Genomic DNA, 7,334 nt, shown 5'->3' with positions numbered 1-7,334 from the left:
GAGAGTGCTTCTCCGGCCGCGAACTGCAACCTTGCAGGTACCTCTCAGGTTCCCGGCCCAACTAAAGCCCCCCGACCCAAATGGAGAGGAGCTCCTTGGGGGCCCCCTGGGGGCCCTTCAGGCCAGCTAGGTCTTTGGGTCCTGGCTCCTTCGGTTTGGGAGCTGTTGCTGCAGTTGGGCATGTTGGCCGGAGAATGCTTCTCCGGCCGCGAACTGCAACCTTGCAGGTACCTCCCAGGTTCCCGGCCCAACTAAAGCCCCCAGACCCAAATGGAGAGGAGCTCCTTGGGGGCCCCATGGGGGCCCTTCAGGCCAGCTAGGTCTTTGGGTCCTGGCTCCTTCGGTTTGGGAGCTGTTGCTGCAGTTGGGCATGTTGGCCGGAGAGTGCTTCTCGGGCCGCGAACTGCAACCTTGCAGGTACCTCCCAGGTTCCATGCCCAACGAAAGCCCCCAGACCCAAATTGAGAGGGGCTGCTTGGGGGCCCCCTGGGGGCCCTTCAGGCCAGCTAGGTCTTTGGGTCCTGGCTCCTTCGCTTTGGGAGCTGTTGCTGCAGTTGGGCATGTTGGCCGGAGAGTGCTTCTCCGGCCGCGAACTGCAACCTTGCAGGTACCTCCCAGGTTCCCGGCCCAACGAAAGCCCCCAGACCCAAATTGAGAGGGGCTGCTTGGGGGCCCCCTGGGGGCCCTTCAGGCCAGCTAGGTCTTTGTGTCCTGGCTCATTCGGTTTGGGAGCTGTTGCTGCAGTTGGGCATGTTGGCCGGAGAGTGCTTCTCGGGCCTCGAACTGCAACCTTGCAGGAATCTCCCAGGTTCCCGGCCCAACAAAAGCCCCCAGACCCAAATGGAGAGGGGCTGCTTGGGGGCCCCCTGGGGGCCCTTCAGGCCAGCTAGGTCTTTGGGTCCTGGCTCCTTCGGTTTGGGAGCTGTTGCTGCAGTTGGGCATGTTGGCCGGAGAGTGCTTCTCCGGCCGCGAACTGCAACCTTGCAGGTACCTCCCAGGTTCCATGCCCAACGAAAGCCCCCAGACCCAAATGGAGAGGGGCTGCTTGGGGGCCCCCTGGGGGCCCTTCAGGCCAGCTAGGTCTTTGGGTCCTGGCTCCTTCGGTTTGGGAGCTGTTGCTGCAGTTGGGCATGTTGGCCGGAGAGTGCTTCTCGGGCCGCGAACTGCAACCTTGCAGGATTCTCCCAGGTTCCCGGCCCAACGAAAGCCCCCAGACCCAAATGGAGAGGGGCTGCTTGGGGGCCCCCTGGGGGCCCTTCAGGCCAGCTAGGTCTTTGGGTCCTGGCTCCTTCGGTTTGGGAGCTGTTTCTGCAGTTGGGCATGTTGGCCGGAGAGTGCTTCTCCGGCCGCGAAATGCAACCTTGCAGGAATCTCCCAGGTTCCCGGCCCAACGAAAGCCCCCAGACCCAAATTGAGAGGGGCTGCTTGGGGGCCCCCTGGGGGCACTTCAGGCCAGCTAGGTCTTTGGGTCCTGGCTCCTTCGCTTTGGGAGCTGTTGCTGCAGTTGGGCATGTTGGCCGGAGAGTGCTTCTCCGGCCGCGAACTGCAACCTTGCAGGTACCTCCCAGGTTCCCGGCCCAACTAAAGCCCCCAGACCCAAATTGAGAGGGGCTGCTTGGTGGCCCCCTGGGGGCCCTTCAGGCCAGCTAGGTCTTTGTGTCCTGGCTCATTCGGTTTGGGAGCTGTTGCTGCAGTTGGGCATGTTGGCCGGAGAGTGCTTCTCGGGCCTCGAACTGCAACCTTGCAGGAATCTCCCAGGTTCCCGGCCCAACAAAAGCCCCCAGACCCAAATGGAGAGGGGCTGCTTGGGGGCCCCCTGGGGGCCCTTCAGGCCAGCTAGGTCTTTGGGTCCTGGCTCCTTCGGTTTGGGAGCTGTTGCTGCAGTTGGGCATGTTGGCCGGAGAGTGCTTCTCGGGCCGCGAACTGCAACCTTGCAGGTACCTCCCAGGTTCCATGCCCAACGAAAGCCCCCAGACCCAAATTGAGAGGGGCTGCTTGGGGGCCCCCTGGGGGCCCTTCAGGCCAGCTAGGTCTTTGGGTCCTGGCTCCTTCGGTTTGGGAGCTGTTGCTGCAGTTGGGCATGTTGGCCGGAGAGTGCTTCTCGGGCCGCGAACTGCAACCTTGCAGGATTCTCCCAGGTTCCCGGCCCAACGAAAGCCCCCAGACCCAAATGGAGAGGGGCTGCTTGGGGGCCCCCTGGGGGCACTTCAGGCCAGCTAGGTCTTTGGGTCCTGGCTCCTTCGCTTTGGGAGCTGTTGCTGCAGTTGGGCATGTTGGCCGGAGAGTGCTTCTCCGGCCGCGAACTGCAACCTTGCAGGTACCTCCCAGGTTCCCGGCCCAACTAAAGCCCCCAGACCCAAATGGAGAGGGGCTGCTTGGGGGCCCCCTGGGGGCCCTTCAGGCCAGCTAGGTCTTTGGGTCCTGGCTCCTTCGCTTTGGGAGCTGTTGCTGGATATTGGGCATGTTGACCGGGGAGTGCTTCTCGGTCCGCGAACTGCAACCTTGCTGGTATCTCCCAGGTTCTCAGCCTAAAGAAAGCCCCCAGACCCAAATGGAGAGGGGCTGCTTGGGGGCCCCCTGGGGGCCCTTCAGGCCAGCTAGGTCTTTGGGTCCTGGCTCCTTCGGTTTGGGAGCTGTTGCTGCAGTTGGGCATGTTGGCCGGAGAGTGCTTCTCCGGCCGCGAACTGCAACCTTGCAGGAATCTCCCAGGTTCCCGGCCCAACTAAAGCCCCCAGACCCAAATTGAGAGGGGCTGCTTGGGGGCCCCCTGGGGGCCCTTCAGGCCAGCTAGGTCTTTGGGTCCTGGCTCCTTCGGTTTGGGAGCTGTTGCTGCAGTTGGGCATGTTGGCCGGAGAGTGCTTCTCGGGCCGCGAACTGCAACCTTGCATGAATCTCCCAGGTTCCCCGCCCAACGAAAGACCCCAGACCCAAATGGAGAGGGGCTGCTTGGGGACCCCCTGGGGGCACTTCAGGCCAGCTAGGTCTTTGGGTCCTGGCTCCTTCGGTTTGGGAGCTGTTGCTGCAGTTGGGCATGTTGGCCGGAGAGTGCTTCTCCGGCTGCGAACTGCAACCTTGCAGGTACCTCCCAGGTTCCCGGCCCAACTAAAGCCCCCAGACCCAAATTGAGAGGGGCTGCTTGGGGGCCCCCTGGGGGCCCTTCAGGCCAGCTAGGTCTTTGTGTCCTGGCTCATTCGGTTTGGGAGCTGTTGCTGCAGTTGGGCATGTTGGCCGGAGAGTGCTTCTCGGGCCTCGAACTGCAACCTTGCAGGAATCTCTCAGGTTCCCGGCCCAACAAAAGCCCCCAGACCCAAATGGAGAGGGGCTGCTTGGGGGCCCCCTGGGGGCCCTTCAGGCCAGCTAGGTCTTTGGGTCCTGGCTCCTTCGCTTTGGGAGCTGTTGCTGCAGTTGGGCATGTTGGCCGGAGAGTGCTTCTCGGGCCGCGAACTGCAACCTTGCAGGTACCTCCCAGGTTCCATGCCCAACGAAAGCCCCCAGACCCAAATGGAGAGGGGCTGCTTGGGGGCCCCCTGGGGGCCCTTCAGGCCAGCTAGGTCTTTGTGTCCTGGCTCATTCGGTTTGGGAGCTGTTGCTGCAGTTGGGCATGTTGGCCGGAGAGTGCTTCTCGGGCCTCGAACTGCAACCTTGCAGGAATCTCCCAGGTTCCCGGCCCAACAAAAGCCCCCAGACCCAAATGGAGAGGGGCTGCTTGGGGGCCCCCTGGGGGCCCTTCAGGCCAGCTAGGTCTTTGGGTCCTGGCTCCTTCGCTTTGGGAGCTGTTGCTGCAGTTGTGCATGTTGGCCGGAGAGTGCTTCTCCGGCCGCGAACTGCAACCTTGCAGGTACCTCTCAGGTTCCCGGCCCAACTAAAGCCCCCAGACCCAAATGGAGAGGAGCTCCTTGGGGGCCCCCTGGGGGCCCTTCAGGCCAGCTAGGTCTTTGGGTCCTGGCTCATTCGGTTTGGGAGCTGTTGCTGCAGTTTGGCATGTTGGCCGGAGAGTGCTTCACGGGCCGCGAACTGCAACCTTGCAGGAATCTCCCAGGTTCCATGCCAAACGAAAGCCCCCAGACCCAAATTGAGAGGGGCTGCTTGGGGGCCCCCTGGGGGCCCTTCAGGCCAGCTAGGTCTTTGGGTCCTGGCTCCTTCGGTTTGGGAGCTGTTGCTGCAGTTGGGCATGTTGGCCGGAGAGTGCTTCTCGGGCCGCGAACTGCAACCTTGCATGAATCTCCCAGGTTCCCCGCCCAACGAAAGCCCCCAGACCCAAATGGAGAGGGGCTGCTTGGGGGACCCCTGGGGGCCCTTCAGGCCAGCTAGGTCTTTGGGTCCTGGCTCCTTTGCTTTGGGAGCTGTTGCTGCAGTTGGGCATGTTGGCCGGAGAGTGCTTCTCGGGCCGCGAAATGTAAACTTGCAGGTACCTCTCAGGTATAGATGCCCAACGAAAGCCCCCAGACCCAAATGGAGAGGGGCTGCTTGGGGGCCCCCTGGGGGCCCTTCAGGCCAGCTAGGTCTTTGTGTCCTGGCTCATTCGGTTTGGGAGCTGTTGCTGCAGTTGGGCATGTTGGCCAGAGAGAGCTTCTCGGGCCTCGAACTGCAACCTTGCAGGAATCTCCCAGGTTCCAGGCCCAACAAAAGCCCCCAGACCCAAATGGAGAGGGGCTGCTTGGGGGCCCCCTGGGGGCCCTTCAGGCCAGCTAGGTCTTTGGGTCCTGGCTCCTTCGCTTTGGGAGCTGTTGCTGCAGTTGGGCATGTTGGCCGGAGAATGCTTCTCCGGTCGCGAACTGCAACCTTGCAGGTACCTCCCAGGTTCCATGCCCAACGAAAGCCCCCAGACCCAAATGGAGAGGAGCTCCTTGGGGCCCCCCTGGGGGCCCTTCAGGCCAGCTAGGTCTTTGTGTCCTGGCTCCTTCGGTTTGGGAGCTGTTGCTGCAGTTGGGCATGTTGGCCGGAGAGTGCTTCTCGGGCCGCGAACTGCAACCTTGCAGGTACCTCCCAGGTTCCCGGCCCAACGAAAGCCCCCAGACCCAAATTGAGAGGGGCTGCTTGGGGGCCCCCTGGGGGCCCTTAAGGCCAGCTAGGTCTTTGGGTCCTGGCTCATTCGGTTTGGGAGCTGTTGCTGCAGTTGGGCATGTTGGCCGGAGAGTGCTTCTCGGGCCTCGAACTGCAACCTTGCAGGAATCTCCCAGGTTCCCGGCCCAACAAAAGCACCCAGACCCAAATGGAGAGGGGCTGCTTGGGGGCCCCCTGGGGGCCCTTCAGGCCAGCTAGGTCTTTGGGTCCTGGCTCCTTCGCTTTGGGAGCTGTTGCTGCAGTTGGGCATGTTGGCCGGAGAGTGCTTCTCCGGCCGCGAACTGCAACCTTGCAGGATTCTCCCAGGTTCCCGGCCCAACGAAAGCCCCCAGACCCAAATGGAGAGGAGCTCCTTGGGGGCCCCATGGGGGCCCTTCAGGCCAGCTAGGTCTTTGGGTCCTGGCTCCTTCGCTTTGGGAGCTGTTGCTGCAGTTGGGCATGTTGGCCGGAGAGTGCTTCTCGGGCCGCGAACTGCAACCTTGCAGGTACCTCCCAGGTTCCCGGCCCAACGAAAGCCCCCAGACCCAAATTGAGAGGGGCTGCTTGGGGACCCCCTGGGGGCCCTTCAGGCCAGCTAGGTCTTTGGGTCCTGGCTCCTTCGCTTTGGGAGCTGTTGCTGCAGTTGGGCATGTTGGCCGGAGAGTGCTTCTCGGGCCGCGAACTGCAACCTTGCAGGTACCTCCCAGGTTCCCGGCCCAACGAAAGCCCCCAGACCCAAATGGAGAGGGGCTGCTTGGGGGCCCCCTGGGGGCCCTTCAGGCCAGCTAGGTCTTTGGGTCCTGGCTCCTTCGCTTTGGGAGCTGTTGCTGCAGTTGGGCATGTTGGCCGGAGAGTGCTTCTCCGGCCGCGAACTGCAACCTTGCAGGTACCTACCAGGTTCCCGGCCCAACTAAAGCCCCCAGACCCAAATTGAGAGGGGCTGCTTGGGGGCCCCCTGGGGGCCCTTCAGGCCAGCTAGGTCTTTGTGTCCTGGCTCATTCGGTTTGGGAGCTGTTGCTGCAGTTGGGCATGTTGGCCGGAGAGTGCTTCTCGGGCCTCGAACTGCAACCTTGCAGGAATCTCCCAGGTTCCCGGCCCAACAAAAGCCCCCAGACCCAAATGGAGAGGGGCTGCTTGGGGGCCCCCTGGGGGCCCTTCAGGCCAGCTAGGTCTTTGGGTCCTGGCTCCTTCGCTTTGGGAGCTGTTGCTGCAGTTGTGCATGTTGGCCGGAGAGTGCTTCTCCGGCCGCGAACTGCAACCTTGCAGGTACCTCTCAGGTTCCCGGCCCAACTAAAGCCCCCAGACCCAAATGGAGAGGAGCTCCTTGGGGGCCCCCTGGGGGCCCTTCAGGCCAGCTAGGTCTTTGGGTCCTGGCTCATTCGGTTTGGGAGCTGTTGCTGCAGTTTGGCATGTTGGCCGGAGAGTGCTTCACGGGCCGCGAACTGCAACCTTGCAGGAATCTCCCAGGTTCCATGCCAAACGAAAGCCCCCAGACCCAAATTGAGAGGGGCTGCTTGGGGGCCCCCTGGGGGCCCTTCAGGCCAGCTAGGTCTTTGGGTCCTGGCTCCTTCGGTTTGGGAGCTGTTGCTGCAGTTGGGCATGTTGGCCGGAGAGTGCTTCTCGGGCCGCGAACTGCAACCTTGCATGAATCTCCCAGGTTCCCCGCCCAACGAAAGCCCCCAGACCCAAATGGAGAGGGGCTGCTTGGGGGACCCCTGGGGGCCCTTCAGGCCAGCTAGGTCTTTGGGTCCTGGCTCCTTTGCTTTGGGAGCTGTTGCTGCAGTTGGTCATGTTGGCCGGAGAGTGCTTCTCGGGCCGCGAAATGTAAACTTGCAGGTACCTCTCAGGTATAGATGCCCAACGAAAGCCCCCAGACCCAAATGGAGAGGGGCTGCTTGGGGGCCCCCTGGGGGCCCTTCAGGCCAGCTAGGTCTTTGTGTCCTGGCTCATTCGGTTTGGGAGCTGTTGCTGCAGTTGGGCATGTTGGCCAGAGAGAGCTTCTCGGGCCTCGAACTGCAACCTTGCAGGAATCTCCCAGGTTCCAGGCCCAACAAAAGCCCCCAGACCCAAATGGAGAGGGGCTGCTTGGGGGCCCCCTGGGGGCCCTTCAGGCCAGCTAGGTCTTTGGGTCCTGGCTCCTTCGCTTTGGGAGCTGTTGCTGCAGTTGGGCATGTTGGCCGGAGAATGCTTCTCCGGTCGCGAACTGCAACCTTGCAGGTACCTCCCAGGTTCCATGCCCAACGAAAGCCCCCAGACCCAAATGGAGAGGAGCTCCTTGGGGCCCCCCTGGG

Source organism: Gallinula chloropus, assembly GCF_964237585.1.
Source record: "Gallinula chloropus genome assembly, chromosome: 25".
NCBI classification, from domain to species: domain Eukaryota; kingdom Metazoa; phylum Chordata; class Aves; order Gruiformes; family Rallidae; genus Gallinula; species Gallinula chloropus.
The sequence above is the reverse complement of the archived record's forward strand: the minus strand, read 5'-3'. Positions refer to the sequence as shown.